Raw genomic sequence first — 16,325 nt, forward strand, 5'->3', positions numbered from 1 at the left:
TTCCTGCTGTGCGCTGTGCACCGTGGCAAGGGCTGAAAACTGCTAGGAGGAAGATCAGTTCCCCCCCTTCAGGGGAGCCGATGAAAACCTGGCCGCGTCAAGCGAGAGAGGATCGCCCCCTCCTAAACATGGCAGCCCTGCTGCTAAGACGTGGGCCTGAGGCAGCCGCCAGAGAAGGGAGTCTGGGCTTAAAGAAAGGTAAGTGGAGAACATGAATTCAGGGGATCAGAAAATCTCTCCCCATTCGCTTTATCCCCAAAAAGGACTAGGGCGAGAGAAATAACCTTGAAAAGCCTGTTAAGGATGACGGTACATGAGGTTTGGCACTGCTCAGCAACCTCAAACTCCTGATGCTCTTAAGAAAGGAAACTGATTTTTTGTGTGCTCTGCAGAAACCCATTACTGTGCTGAAATTTCGGGGGCTATGTGAGGAGAGCTCTTAAGCACCTCGCATAAGAGGAGAATCCATAAATATCTCCCTTGGGTGTCAAGATCACTTGACAGGAGTTTCACATGCTAGGAGTGAGGGAGCCAGCCCTGGTCAGGTACGACCTCTCCTGGTGGCATCAGGGTGGCTTTTCTGGCGTGGAGTGCAGATTACCAGCCGTATGCGTGCAATTATGAATGACTGCTCTTCTGTCTAAGCAGATAGGCCCAGTCATGTGGAACAAAATACCAGGAGAGATGACACAGAGGGCAATTAAACAATGTTAATTATTTCTCAGAAACCAGCAAACGATGTGCCATAAATGCAGGCAACGAATACTGAAGAGCACAATCACGTCCGTCTCCTCGTTGGTTAACGGGGAACACAGGGTAGCCATACAGAGCGCCAGCAGCTGCATTTTGTATTCAGAGATGCATTGTGCATATTAATTTACTTCCATAAGATGAAGGAGTTAACATGCTTCGTTGTCTTTTCTAGCTAAGGCTCTTTTTGCTTATCATTAGCTTTGATGTGGGAGTAATAGAGTGGGGAGGCAGAAAGGCGAACGCACTATCCTTTTATTGCAAAAACCATTTTTTGTGCAGGCAGTTAATACATTTGCTGAGGCAGAGATTTGAATCAGAAACATGCGTTTGGCTTTATTTTTATACTCAATCTGCAGCAATAGGTAAATAAGTCAATGAATGTTCTCCCTTTTCATTTTCAAAAGATTTAGTCTTTCATTCAAGCCTTAGCATAAAACCCGCTCACATATGGTCACTTTACAACTGGGCACCACACTGTTTCAAAATAGCCGGACCTAAACTGGGTAATCCTGCCTCCTGACTGTAGGTAAAGACCATCAGCCCACTCCTCCTGCTTGACCTCCAGCTTTACTACCTGCTGCCCCATAACTAAGGCCCTGACTGGAAACATTGGACAATTTCATAGTAACATAGTAATGATGGCAGAAAAAGACCAAAATGGTCCATCTAGTCTGTCCAGCAAGCTTCCCAAGGTAGTAACTGCCACTCTCTGCAGGTTACCCCCCCCATGTTTCTGTTAAGGATAGTAACTGCCGCTCCGTGCAGGTTACCCCCATGTTTCTGTTAAGGGTAGTAACTGCCACTCTCTGCAGGTTACCCCCATGTTTCTGTTAAGGGTAGTAACTGCTGCTCCGTGCAGGTTACCCCCATGTTTCTGTTAAGGGTAGTAACTGCCACTCTCTGCAGGTTACCCCCATGTTTCTGTTAAGGGTAGTAACTGCCGCTCCTTGCAGGTTACCCCCCATGTTTCTGTTAAGGGTAGTAACTGCTGCTCCGTGCAGGTTACCCCCATGTTTCTGTTAAGGGCAGTAAATGCTGCTCCGTGCAGGTTACCCCCATGTTTCGGTTAAGGGTAGTAACTGCCACTCCGTGCAGGTTACTCCCTCGTTTCTGCCGCTCTGTGCAGGTTACCCCATGTTTCTGTTAAAGGTAGTAACTGCCGCTCCGTGCAGGTTACCCCCATGTTTCTGTTAAGGGTAGTAACTGCTGCTCCGTGCAGGTTACCCCCATGTTTCTGTTAAGGGTAGTAACTGCCGCTCAGTGCAGGTTACCCCCACGTTTCTGTTAAGGGTAGTAACTGCCGCTCCGTGCAGGTTACCCCCTCGTTTCTGTTAAGGGTAGTAACTACCGCTCCATGCAGGATACCCCACGTTTCTGTTAAGGGTAGTAACTGCCGCTCCGTGCAGGTTACCCCCAAACTTTTTTATTTATCCCCCATCCTCTAGCCTTTAGGGATCCACAGTGTTTATCCCATGCCCCTTTGAAATCCTTTACAATTTTAGTCTTCACCACTTCCTCACAAGGGCATTCCAGGCATTCACCACCCTCACAGGGAAGAAATATCTCCTCACGTTGGTTCCGTCGTCCTCCCTGGAGTTTCAAATCGTGACCCCTAGTTCTATTAAATTGTTTCCAATGGAAAAGGTTTGTTGACGACCATGGATCACTAAAACCTTTCAAGTATCTGAAGGTCTGTATCCTATCACCCTTGCTCCTCCTCTCCTCCAGGGTGTACATATTCAGGTTCTTCAACCTCTCCTCATAAGTCATTCGAGGGACTCTTCTGCCTATGACCATCTAGAGATGCCGCCTCCAGAAGTGGGCACTGTCCTCTAGATGAGGTCTCACTCTGATGACATCATCATGGTGTGGCAAGCTCCAGAGTACGAGTGAGGGCTTGCCTCCCTTCACTAGTCCCGCCGGGGACCGGAAGGGAACATTTTAAACGCAACGCTTTGCTGACTGAGCCTTAAACCTGAGGCTGTGTGTTACTTCTGCAGCGTTCCCATGGCAGGAGCCTGAGATCAGCGTTAAAAGCTTGGTCTCTTATTTGGCAGAAATAACGTTTACCAAATATGCACTTCTATGACTGCAAGGGGATGGATGAAATTCAAAACTGCATGCCCTCTCCTTGCCAGTCACTGAAGTCATCGCTTTGCATTCTTAAAGTATAAAAAACACGAATCTTCTGATTTCATAGTCCTCACACCCACAGGCAAAACAGCCACAAGTAAAGAGAATGGCCTTAATCTCTGCTAGTAGCTCTCAATCTCATTCCTCCTAGCAGAATATCCGAAATATGCAATTTAACTGGTTCTTAGATTGTTTATATCCAAATATATCTTGTATATTCATTGGGGTTATCCAAAAAATTTGGGGGGGGGGGGGGGGTCAGGAAGATTAGAACTGAGAACCAGTGGGGTACAAACAATTCCAAGGCTGTCACTGAGGAAAACCGATGTTTCTTGGGAGCTGGGGGCTCTGATTGTCATCCTCTTTGCCTCTGCTGACCCCAGCCCACCCCCTCCATCTGTGGCAGCAGCCAGCACATTGCCCAGGGGCAGTAATAATAACCACTGTGGCATCCTGTGGCGCAGGTTTCCAGGTCGGAGTGGAAGGATGCACCAGCAGCAGCAGCCAGCACATTGCCCAGGGGCAGTAATAATAACCCCTGTGGCGTCCTGTGGCGCAGGTTTCCAGGTTGGAGTGGAAGGATGCACCAGCAGCAGCAGCAGCAGCCTGCGCATTGCCGAGGGGCAGTAATAACCCCTGTGCTGTCCTGTGGCGCAGGTTTCCAGGTCGGAGTGGAAGGATGCACCAGCAGCAGCAGCCAGCACATTGCCCAGGGGCAGTAATAATAACCCCTGTGGCGTCCTGTGGCGCAGGTTTCCAGGTTGGAGTGGAAGGATGCACCAGCAGCAGCAGCAGCAGCCTGCGCATTGCCGAGGGGCAGTAATAACCCCTGTGCTGTCCTGTGGCGCAGGTTTCCAGGTCGGAGTGGAAGGATGCACCAGCAGCAGCAGCCAGCACATTGCCCAGGGGCAGTAATAATAACCCCTGTGGCGTCCTGTGGCGCAGGTTTCCAGGTTGGAGTGGAAGGATGCACCAGCAGCAGCAGCAGCCTGCGCATTGCCGAGGGGCAGTAATAACCCCTGTGCTGTCCTGTGGCGCAGGTTTCCAGGTCGGAGTGGAAGGATGCACCAGCAGCAGCAGCCAGCACATTGCCCAGGGGCAGTAATAATAACCCCTGTGGCGTCCTGTGGCGCAGGTTTCCAGGTTGGAGTGGAAGGATGCACCAGCAGCAGCAGCAGCAGCCTGCGCATTGCCGAGGGGCAGTAATAACCCCTGTGCTGTCCTGTGGCGCAGGTTTCCAGGTTGGAGTGGAAGGATGCACCAGCAGCAGCAGCAGCAGCCTGCGCATTGCCCAGGGGCAGTAATAACCCCTGTGGCGTCCTGTGGCGCAGGTTTCCAGGTCGGAGTGGAAGGATGCACCACGGGGGTCCAGAGGAGGAGCTGTGGCCACAAGACATGCAGAAGTCTCTTACAGTCCCCCTGCAACGTGATGTTAGTAAGGCTGTGTGGCTCTAAAGGAGGCAGGGAAGAGAAGATCAGAGTTTGGTGGTGGTGGTGGGAAGAGACAGGTGGCTAAGTGACCAGCACTGAAGCAACTGGCCTTGGGAGGGTGGTGCTGCCTTTGGTCACAGCGAAGATCCGGGAGGCAGGAGAGAAAGAGAGTAAATATCCCTGGAGGTTGTCTTTTGAGTCATTCATCCGATTTCATTCATATTTTTGCCAGAGAGCTCGTACTGTGTAGCCTTGATGCCCTTCCGGCACTTAGAATCCCCTTTTTTCTGCTCCATACGGAAACGGGAAAGTTCAGGGAGGTCAGAGCACACTGAGATGCTTATTGGGTGGTGCCTGTGATCAGCCACTGATTCCAATAGGAAAAAAACATCTCAAATATTTAATGATGTACTTACTGCACAGAAATTCACAAAATGAAGGCTGTCATAATCATATGTAAATTTCTGTACTAAAGAAGGAAACCAGACATCATGAAATGTTCACACATCTTCTTATTTTCTGTTACTTTATCTCTAACACTTTGTTTTTTCCTTAGTACTTATTTAAAGCAGGAATAGCAGCCAGCAGAAGATGTATTTTTAGATACTTCAGTTGACTAAACAAACAGAGCCCTGAAGCTTTGCTGGCCCGTGGCTCAGTGGTAAGAGTTGTGCTCTCAGGCTGGCAGGGGCTGAGCTTGTTGCAGAGGCAGGTTCGGGGTCCTTAGGAGCAGGACAGACCCCTAGGAGGGTGCGGCAGCAAAAGCAGGGCTCCAGCAGAATGAAAAGTGGCTGGGGTAGTCCCTTCTTTGATCGTCTTTGTTAGGCTTCCGTCCTGCCAGTGCTCTCGTAAGAAATGCCATGCTGGGTCAAACTAAGGGCCATCGAGCCCGACATCCTGCCTCCGACAGTGGCCAGTCTGGATCACCAGTATCTCAAAAGGTAGTGATATTAGTGATGCCCATAAGGAATCTGAGAAATAGAGCATGAATTACTCCGGGGGGAATTCTGCGCAAAAAAGTTTAAAATTCTGCGCACAAAACCCGAAAATTCTGCAAACTTTATATTGGTCAAAACAACACAATTTACATGACAGTCTTTAAGTAACTACATTTTAAATTAATACAGAAAAAAAGTTATTACTTAAAGTTGCAGAATGTTAAATATTTTGAGCAGAATTTCCCTAGAAATTCACTGTAAGAGTGTCCTTTCCACATGCACACACCCTCATACAGGCTCCCTCACTCTCTCGCACACACACATCCCCTGCATACACACCCACACAAGCTCCCTTTCTCTCTCTCACATACATCCTCACACAGGCTACCTATGTCTCTCTCTCACGCACCCCTTCGCACAGACTCCCTCTCACATACACAATCCCTTCACACAGGCTAGCACCCTCACATACACACAATCCCTTTTTCATACACACGAGCTCCCAATCTCTCACACACATACACACTCCTTCACAACATGGCTGTTCAAACAGGTGTTTTACAAAGAGAATGGGGAAAGTAAGTAAAGGCAAGCATCATAAAATCAACACTCAGCACTTAGTGACTGTGTGCTTAGTGGTCATTTTTATCCAATATCTCACTGATAACCTTTCATAGAATTTGAATTGCAAGAGAGACCTACATGTAAATTAAACTCTGACACATGTAGCGAAAGAACAAGACAAACTCATCGTATAATTATATATTAGAAGGCACATTGTTACCGAATCACTTTTTTTGGCACTTCTACAATGTTTCTTCTGGTTTATATACTCAGTGTTACCATATGTGCCTTTTTGTAAACCGTTGTGATGGTAAATAACTTAACAACGGTATATAAAAGATTTTAAATAAATAAATACATCTCCTCACATAGGCTCCCTCTCTTAAACCCACACTCAAGCATCCCCCCACCCCCCTCTCACACCCTCCTGCTCTCTCTCACCTTCCCCTCCCCCACACCCCTCCCCTCATAAAGGCTCCCTCTCTGAAAACCACACCCCCCTCTTACCAACCATGCTGTCTCTCACCCTCCCCCACCCCTCCTCCACCCCTCCTCACCTCTCTCATACACACATTCTCTCTCACCGGCATCACCCCCCCCCCCCCGCTCTCTTACCTCCCATGCTCTCTCTCACAACCTCCTGCTCGCTCTCACCCTCCCCTCTCTCGTACACACATTCTCTCTCACCGGCATCACCCCCCCCCCACTCTCTTACCTCCCATGCTCTCTCTCACAACCTCCTGCTCGCTCTCACCCTCCCCTCCCCTCTCTCAGACACACATTCTCTCTCACCGGCATCACACCCCCCCCCGCTCTCTTACCTCCCATGCTCTCTCTCACAACCTCCTGCTCGCTCTCACCCTCCCCTCCCCTCTCTCAGACACACATTCTCTCTCACCAGCATGCTGCGAACCTAGCGTGTCCTGCGTGTGCCGCGGGACGCGCTCCATTCGTGGCAAAGATGAAGGCCCAGCGCACCGTTTGCAGTGAAAAGGGAAGGCCCCCGTGTGCTGCGGGACGGCAAAGATGAAGGCGTGCCGTTCGCAGCACATGGGGGCCTTCCTTTTTCACCGCAAACGGCGCGGCGGACCTTCATCTTCACTGCGAATGGAGCACGTCCCGTGGCACATGCGGGATGCGCTCCGTTCGCGGCATGCCGGGGTCTCCTCTGCAATTTTCTGCGCAGAATTTGGCAATTCTGCACAGAAAATGGCAATTCTGTGCAGGGTTGGGGGGAATTCTGCACAAATTCTGTGCTCCACAGTAGCGCAGAATTCCCCCAGGACTAATGAATAAAGCACTGGCATAGGATCCCCTCTCCGACAAAAAAAAATGTAAAGCCCATGGTGGTCATTTCAATTCATCCCCCCAATCCCCCAAATCAGCCCTCCTCAGGAGGAAGAGAGTCTCAGGTACTGCACCAAAGTGACACCTAGTGGCCAGACTCAGAATGCATATGTACAAGGTTCCGGAAGGAGTTGTGTCCCCTGGCAGAGGACTGGCACTGCAATGGCTGGGCTAGATCTAAATTCAAACCAAACTGAAATTCAGTTTTGTTTATTACTCGTCTTTTTGAAAAAATGCGTTCAAGACATGGTACAACAGGCGTATCCTGATAGGAGTATATAAAATAAGAACCAGGTGCTTAGGGGTTTTGATCCTTCTTTGCATTGGTCTGTAGGTTCAAAAAAGCGTTTGAGTAGATGGTGTAGTGGACCAGACTCCAGAGGAGTCCACAGGACTCCAGAGGAGCTCTCAGCGATCCTTCTCAGGGCTGGTGCTAAAGTATCAGGTGCTCTAAGCACTTCTCCAGCCTCCCCCCACACAATTTAAATTTATGCATTTATAACAACAGATTTTATATGAAAAAGGACAAAGCATTGTCTTCTGAGGTAAAAATATCCTTTTAAACATGTATATTATATTTACATGCAGTGGTGTGGTGTGAAACAGAAAACTCTGCAAAAAAGACACTCAGAACTCATACGGTAATAGGTCTATTGTAGCGTGTATTGAGTGTGGGCTTGGCTCTCAGAAAATCATGAAAAACAATTATAATACAGTAAAGCTCCCATGCCAAAACAGAACCAACTGTCAGCACTCAAGCAACAACCCTACCTATGAAAAGGCAGCAATGCAAATATTACATTGAACTCTAAAACACCAATGCACCTCCTGTTAGGAAAACAGAACAAGCCAAGCTGCCCTACATAGAAACTACATTTCAGTAGAATACCTCACCACGGTGTCAAAAGCACAAAACACAGAGAGACTCTCACCAAATTCAGAATAAAGTGACTACAAAGTATAAATAGAAATATGCAGACAAAAACTGAACTGGAAACCACAAGAAGCCAGAATCTGTATGCAGTGCAACAATGGAAAAACATACCTTACCTTTCCTCATAAAATATACAATAATATCAAGAAATATCAAACATCAATCTTAATAGTTAAGCCACCTTCTCAGATGATCCCTGCCCCTCCTGGCTTATTCAGCAGGCTAAACATGGACTACTTCACTGCTTCCATGACCATAATGATCACCTCACTAGCATATGCTGCTGAGCGACTGTCAGCTTTCCTCTATGTTTAAACAAGAACATGGGGAAAAGCCGACAGTCGCTCACCAGCACATTATTCGGAAGGAGGAATTTTCAAAGAATACTAATATAACAGAGGAGTTAAGGCATCCAGATAGAGAGTTCCAATAAAAGCAAAAGTAGCCTACATGTCTATAAATAAAGAACCATCTGAGATAAAAGATTCCAAATTACCTCTATCAACTGAAATTATCTATTGGGCTGTCTTTGTTCTGTTATTATTGAAGCTCCACTTTCATAAGAACAAAATATATGCCTTACTGGGTCAGACTAAGGGTCCATCAAGCCCAGTATCCTGTTTCCAACAGTGGTCAATCCAAGTCACAAGTAATTGGCAAGTACCCAAACATTAAATAGATCCCATGCTACTAATGCCAGCAACAAGCAGTGGCTATTCCCTATTGATTAATAGCAGTTTATGGATTTTTCCTCCAGAAACTTATCCAAATCTTTTTTAAACCCAACTACACTAAGGGGCACGTAACCCTTTAAAACCCTTCCTGTGCGTGCCGAACCTATTTTGCATAGGTTTGGCGACATGCGCAAACCCCGGGGCTTGAAAAATTGGGCAGGGCGTGGTCAAAGGCCTCGCCACTGCCGCTGGGCGCAGGGATCGCATGCCGGCACTTGGCCGGCGCGCGCAACCTACGCCTGCCCGGAGGTTGGCGTAAATAATAAAACAAAGGTGGGGAGATTTAGATAGGGCTGGGGGGATAGGTTAGATAGGGGACGGTGGAGGAGGGCGGGGGTGGAAGGAAAGTTTCCTCTGAGGCCTCGGAGGGAACGGGGAAAGCCATCGGGGCTCCCCTAGGGCTCGGCGTGCGCAAGGTGCACAAGTGTGCATCCCCTTGCATGCGCTGACCCCAGATTTTATAACATGCGTGCGGCTGCGCGCACATGTTATGGAAACGGGCGTAGATTTGTGCGCGCCAGGTTGCAAAGGTTACAATGTTTAAAAAGGTTACAAAATCTGGCCCTAAATGCCTTAACCACATCCTCTGGTAAGTAATGAATTCCAGAGCTTAACTGTGCATTGAGTTTCCCTATATAACTAGTGACTGCCTATAAGTAAAGAACTCCCTGGCTTTAAAGATTCCAAATTACTCCTGTCAACTGATAAGCAGATTGTTAATACAAACAAAAAACATAATTTAAAATGTCTGTTAACTAATTCCAGAGGTCCAAAAAGTAAGATGGAAGAGTTAGAATGTATAACACTGCTTGAAGAGGTAGACATACTTGGCATCTCAGAGACCTGGTGGAAAGAGGATAACCAATGGGACAGTGCTATACCGGGGTACAAATTATATTGCAATGTTAGGATGGATCAACTTATGTGTGCGTATGTGTGTGTGTGTGTGTGTGTGTGTGTGTGTGTGGGGGCATTTTATCTTATGGATTAGGGATGGCATAAAGTCCAACAAGATAAGGATCCTGCAGAAGACCAAATACCCAGTAGAATCTTTAGGAATGGAAATTCCATCTATGATGGAGAAGAGTATAGCGATGGGGGTATAATACCATCCGCCTGGCCAAAATGAACAGACAGACGATGAAATGCTAACAAAGGTTAGGAAAGCTAACAAATGTGGTAGCACAGTAATAATGGGAGTTTTCAATTACCCAAGAACACTGGTGCAAGTAAATCAGTATATTTTCCATCCAATTATAAATCACTGTTTTATTATTGTAAATGTTCCAATATCCTTACTGTGGCAACTCCATACAAAGTAACAGTCACGAGTTACAGGTCCCCCGACACGGTCCCGTGTTTCGCGGTGGCTGCATCGGGAGGGACCGGATGACATTCAAAATCTGGAATATAACATGAGTAATCAAACATGGAAAAAAGGCTGGCTGCAGGAGAACGGGTTACAGTGAGTAATCACATACCTTGTAGACAATCATCAGGAGCGCGGGCATCCTCTGCATTTGGCAAACATTTAAAGGGCAAAAAAGGCGCCTTTTTTGCCCTTTTTTGCCCTTTAAATGTTTGCCAAATGCAGAGGATGCCCGCGCTCCTGATGATTGTCTACAAGGTATGTGATTACTCACTGTAACCCGTTCTCCTGCAGCCAGCCTTTTTTCCATGTTTGATTACTCATGTTATATTCCAGATTTTGAATGTCATCCGGTCCCTCCCGATGCAGCCACCGCGAAACACGGGACCGTGTCGGGGGACCTGTAACTCGTGACTGTTACTTTGTATGGAGTTGCCACAGTAAGGATATTGGAACATTTACAATAATAAAACAGTGATTTATAATTGGATGGAAAATATACTGATTTACTTGCACCAGTGTTCTTGAGTACTTGCTTATGTGCAAGTTGTGCTTCTGTTTATGATTGGATAAGTTTTCAATTACCCCAATATTTACCGGGTGAATGTCACATGCGGACATGCTAGGAATGTAAAGTTTCTAGATGAAATAAATGACTGTTTCATGGATCAGTTGGTCCAGGAACCAACAAGAGGGGGGAGCCATTTTAGACCGAATTCTTAGTGTAATGCAGGATTTGGTGTAAGAGGTAACAGTGGTGGCGCCATTCGCCAACAGTGATCATAGCGTGATCAAATTTGACTTAATGATTGGAGGGAGGACACTAAGTAAATCTACAAGTCTAGCATTAAACTTTCAAAATGAAAACTTGAATAAAGTGAGGAAAATAGTTGGAAAAAAAACTGAAAGGTGCAGCTACAAAGGTTAAGAATTTAAATCAGGGGTGGTTATTGTTTAAAAATACCATCTTGGAAATCCAGTCCAGATATAATCCATTCATTTAAAAAAATGGGAGGAACGCAAAAAGACTGCCAGCATGGTTAAAAGGTGAGGTTAAAAAGGCTATTTTAGCCAAAAGATCTTCTTTCAAGAAGTGGAAAGAAGATTCAACTGAAGATAACAGGAAAGAGCATAAGTATCGGCAAGCTAAATGTAAAATATTGGTAAGATGGTAAAAAGATAATTTGAAAAAAAGCTGTCTTTAGGGGCAAAAATCATAATACATTTTAAAAATATATATCTGAAGCAAGAAGCCTGTGAGGGAGTCGGTTGGACTGTTAGATGATCGAGGGGTTAAAGGGGCACTTAGGGAAGATAAGGCCATCGCGGATAGACTGAATATTCTTTCCTTCGGTGTTTACTGTAGAGCATTTTGGGGAGAAAGCTGTGCAGCAAACTGTTCAATGGTGATGATTCAGAAGACCTAAAACATATTGTGGTAAAGCTGGAAGGTGTTTAAAGGCAGATTGACGAACTAAAGAGTAGCAAATTACCTGGATCAGATGGTATACACTCCAGAGTTCTGATAGAACTCAAATATGTAATTTGTGACCCATCATTAAAATCATCCATTTTACCCGAAGATGGGAGGATGGCCAATGTAACCCCAATCTTTAAAAAGGACTCCCGGGGTGATCCGAGAAACTTTAGAATAGTTTCCGTGATTTTGAAAAACCACAGAAACTATTTTAAAGAAGAAAATCACAAAACGTATAGAAAGACATGGATTTTGATATAGGGCTGGCTGGGCCAGCATTAGCCTGGTTCACATCTTTTCTCCAAGACTGCACTCAGACAGTCTTCATGGGAACATCTTTCCAAACCCCACTCACTCTCCTGCAGAGTACTGCAAGCTCCATTCTCTCACCCACACTGTCCCTTGTGCAAAGTCATCAGGGGCTGCCACATCACCCACCCTTCCTGTGATGATGACATTCAACTTTTGATCATAAATGGCTCAAATCAGATTCAAGTTCTCACTCACCTCCTTAGAGAAATTCACCAACTGGCTATGCCAAAATAAACTAAGTCTCAACGCCTAGAAAACAAAGATGTTGTGGATCGAAAGAAAAGATCCTGACCACCCTTTCCCGAAATTGACCTTTGGGTGAACAACTTTACCCTCAACTCTCCAGTTTGAAGTCTAGACTTCAAACTAGATTCCCAACTTCCTGCCAAAGCCCAGGTCTACACAGTAACCAAAACAGCTTTCTTCTACCTCCGTCACCATTGCTTATTACAGGACAATACTTGCCTTCATAACTGCTATTCGTGCCACTGTTATCTCCTTTTTGGGCTATTGTAACTCATTTTATGTGGGCATTCCTAACACCCTAAACTGCCACCTTCAGTTTATTCAAATTCTGCTGCCTGCCAGATGAGGGAACATAAATGTGACCAAATATCCCCAGTCCTGAAAAGCTTACACTGGCTCCCATCATTCTAAATTCAAAATCCTGACCCTGTGTGGTGATTTACCCAGTTGTGAGTCCCTGCATGGGAAGTAATAAAAGAAAAGTCTTAGGGTTTTTTGGGGGTTTTTTTGGAAACTACATCCCCCAGAAGCCTTAGTGATCAGCCCCTGGAAGTGCTTGGGGCAGGGAAAGAAAGGGGCGGAGTCTTTCCTGCCTTGGAGAATAGGCAGCCCTGTATAAAGGGAACAACTAGCCATGGAGGAGGTCGAGGGAGCTGGAGGAGCAGAAGCAGCGGAACACCTGAGTCACTTCTAGCACAGCCATGAAAGAAGCCGTGAGGGATTATAACCCGTTAGTTCTTGGGGAGCTCAGAAAATTAACGATGGTCCAGAGAAGGGATTCAGTAGGTATAAGTCCCTGTGATACATCCATAGGCAGGAAGAGGGGAAAATGTGTGGGGCTTAGAAGCGTTGCTCCATTTTTTTTTTGTATCTGCTGAAATTCTGCTGCTAGCATGAGGCGATTGTAACTCAGAGAGCTCTTGTGTTAAAGCAGAGCTGGCTACCTGATTCAAGGGGAATGTGTTGTGTGTTTTTCTTTTGTTTCTTTTCCAGAAAGTCAATACTGTTTTAATTGAAAGGGGAAGCGGGAGTAGCCAGCTTTTTACCTTCTGTATATTTTTTTCTCTAAAGTAGCCTACTCTGCCTCTTAGTTAAAAGACAATTAATCCTGTCTGATGAGTAACTTAAAACATATTAAGGAAACTTAAGAGAGTAATTACTTGGCAGTACCTTCCAAGTCAAAACACTGAAAGCATTCATGAGTTTAGAAAAGTGATAGAGAAGAGGCGTGAGGGAATAGAGTAGGTGTTAACTAGATGTTTGATTATGAAGAATAAAAATTGTTATGAATTGCATCTGATTTGCTCTGGTGATTATGAGGAAAGCTCAGTTGCTTACCTGTAACAGGTGTTCTCCTAGGACAGCAGGATGTTAGTCCTTGCATGTGGGTGACATCATCCAATGGAGCCTGGCACGGAAAACATTTGTCAAAGTTTCACACTGAGCATACCCAGCCTGCCACTAACCACGCGTCCACGCGAGGTCCCCCTTCAGTCTCGAAACGTAGAGAAAAAATACGAGCGAGAAAAAAATAAAACAACAAAACGGAGGAGAACCCAACTCCACGGGGTGGTGGGCGGGATTCCTGAGGACTACCATCCTGCTGTCCTAGGAGAACACCAGTTAAAGGTAAGCAAATGCGCTTTCTCCTAGGACAAGCAGGATGGTAGTCCTCATATATTTATTATTTTATTTATTTAAAATCTTTTATTTTTTATTTATTTATTTAGCGTTTTTTATATACCGAGGTATAGCAGAGTTGCCTTCACTCCGGTTTACATTATAACAAACCAGTTACATTTAAATTTGACAGATTACATTAATCAGACTGAGAAACAGGCATAAAAATTAGTCTAACAAACAGCAGGATATATTACAAGTAAGGTATACTGAAAAAATAGGGTTCATAGATAATAGGATATATCTGTAGTTAGAGGGCGGGATAAATTGTCCTATCGGTAGACTGATAGTTATGAGATCAAAAGTCCGAGCTGTCAGTAAGAGATTGGCTTAGTAGCCAAGATTTTAGTTCTTTTTTAAAAGATTTAGGGTTTTCTTGACCAGCGAGGTACTGAGGAAGTGAGTTCCATAATTTTGGGCCGATGATGGAAATGGCTCTATTTCTGGTGGAAGAGAGTTTGGCGAGAGGGAGAGATGGAATCACAAGTTGTATTTTACTAGTTGTTCTTGTAGTGCGTAGGGATTGGTGGATATGTATGACGTCATCAAGAGCAGAGTAATCTGCTTTGTAAATTGCTTTCTGCAGTATTTCTATACCGTATACAGTATTTCTATACCGTCGCTAAGTTATATACCATTGCAACGGTTTACATGTAGGCGCATAGATTAGGATGGGTGAATGCGTACTATCGTACATTCTAACAGGTGCCAAAAAAGTTCGGTTACATTTTATCATAAACAAAAAAGCTTCGCTTATTTAGTGATGTAGGTCCTGACCGAATGTAAGGTACTATTCACAGGTAAAATTGTGAAATAAAGTTATTAAAAATATTATCCTGCACATTTTAGGAATAGTGCTGTTTACTGGTGCTCTTCTGCCTATTCCTGTGTATTTTCTATTCTCCGGTCTCTTTGTAAAAAGCTTGTTTATAAAGCCATGTTTTTAAACTTTTCTTAAAGGTTTTGAGATCTCTTTGTAATCTGATCTCTAGAAGCATTGTGTTCCATAGCATAGGGCCTGCCAAAGATAAGGCCCTTTCTCTCACTTGGTTCAGTCTTGCTGTTTTGACTGATGGAATGGTTAAGAGAGCTTTGTTTGCTGAACGAAGGTTCCTATGTGGTACGTGTACCTGTAGTGCTGTGTTTAATCAGTCGGCTTTTTTGTCATGTATTAGTTTTTGTATGGTACATAGGGCTCTGTATTTTACTCTTTGTTCTATGGGTAGCCAGTGTAATTCTGCTAGAGTTTCAGTTATACGATCTCTCCTTCTTTTTCCAGTTAGTATTCTGGCTGCTGTGTTTTGTAGTATTTGAAGTGGTCTTAATGTTGTATTTGGGAGTCCTAGTAAAAGTGCATTACAATAGTCAGTGCTTGAGAAAATTTAGTGCCTGGAGCACTGTCCTAAAGTTTACTGGTATTAGTAGGGGTTTTAGTTTCCTGAGAATCATGAGTTTCGCATAGCCTTCTTTTACTTTTAGCGATATGTGCTGTTTTAGATTGATTTCTGGGTCCATTATTATTCCAAGGTTCCATACTTTTTCAGCTAGTTCTATTTTCAGGTTGTTTTTTAGAATTATTGGAGTTTGAATAATTTCTATGTTTTTTCGTTCTAGGTGTAGGAATTCCGTTTTTTCAATGTTAATCACCAGTTCCATACGGTTTAGCAGTTGTTTTATAATGTCTAGATACATGTTAGCTAGATTTAACGTTTTCTCTATTGTGTCATTGATTGGAAGAATTAGCTGAATATCATCTGCGTAGATGTAATGTATGATTCCCAGTCCTGCTAATAGGTGGCATAAGGGCAGCATGTATATGTTAAACAGGGTTGTAGACAGGGCCAATCCCTGCGGTACTCCTGTTTCGAGAGTGACATTTTCAGATAGTATGTTGTTGATCTGAACTTGAAAAAACCTATTGTTTAAATATGAACTGAACCAGTTTATTGTTTTGTCGTGTAATCCAATTTCTTCTAGTCTTTTTAGTAATATTTTATGGTTTACTGTGTCGAATGCTGCTGATAAGTCTAGCACTATTAGAATGTAATGTTTTCCGCTATCAAAACCTCTTAGAATGTTATCTGTTAGTGCGAGTAGTAGTGTCTCAGTGCTGTAATGTTTACGAAATCCATGTTGTGATGGATACAGTAGGTTATTATTGTCAAGGTGTTCAGCTAGCTGTTTCTGTACAGTTTTTTCTATTAGTTTGGCTATTAAGGGAAGATTTGAGACTGGGCGGTAGTGGTTCAGGATCAGGAGGTCGCTGTTTTTCTTCTTTATGATTGGTTTTATAATTGCCCCTTTTAATGTATTTGGCATTGTTCCTTCTTCTATGGGTGAATACCAAGCTCCAGGCTGTCCTCATCAGACAGGTGCGGTCAACAGGTACCGAAACAAATTGCCAACA

The 16,325-nt window shown here is 44.7% G+C and overlaps 1 protein-coding gene across 6 annotated transcripts in view; it reads right to left on the reverse strand.

Annotated features, from left to right (window-relative positions):
* CEP128 (centrosomal protein 128) overlaps positions 1-16,325 on the reverse strand; it is a 647,014-nt gene that overhangs the window by 143,282 nt on the left and 487,407 nt on the right. The window lies entirely within an intron of this gene.

The sequence above is a fragment of the Rhinatrema bivittatum genome, chromosome 4 (genome assembly GCF_901001135.1).
Source record: "Rhinatrema bivittatum chromosome 4, aRhiBiv1.1, whole genome shotgun sequence".
NCBI lineage: Eukaryota > Metazoa > Chordata > Amphibia > Gymnophiona > Rhinatrematidae > Rhinatrema > Rhinatrema bivittatum.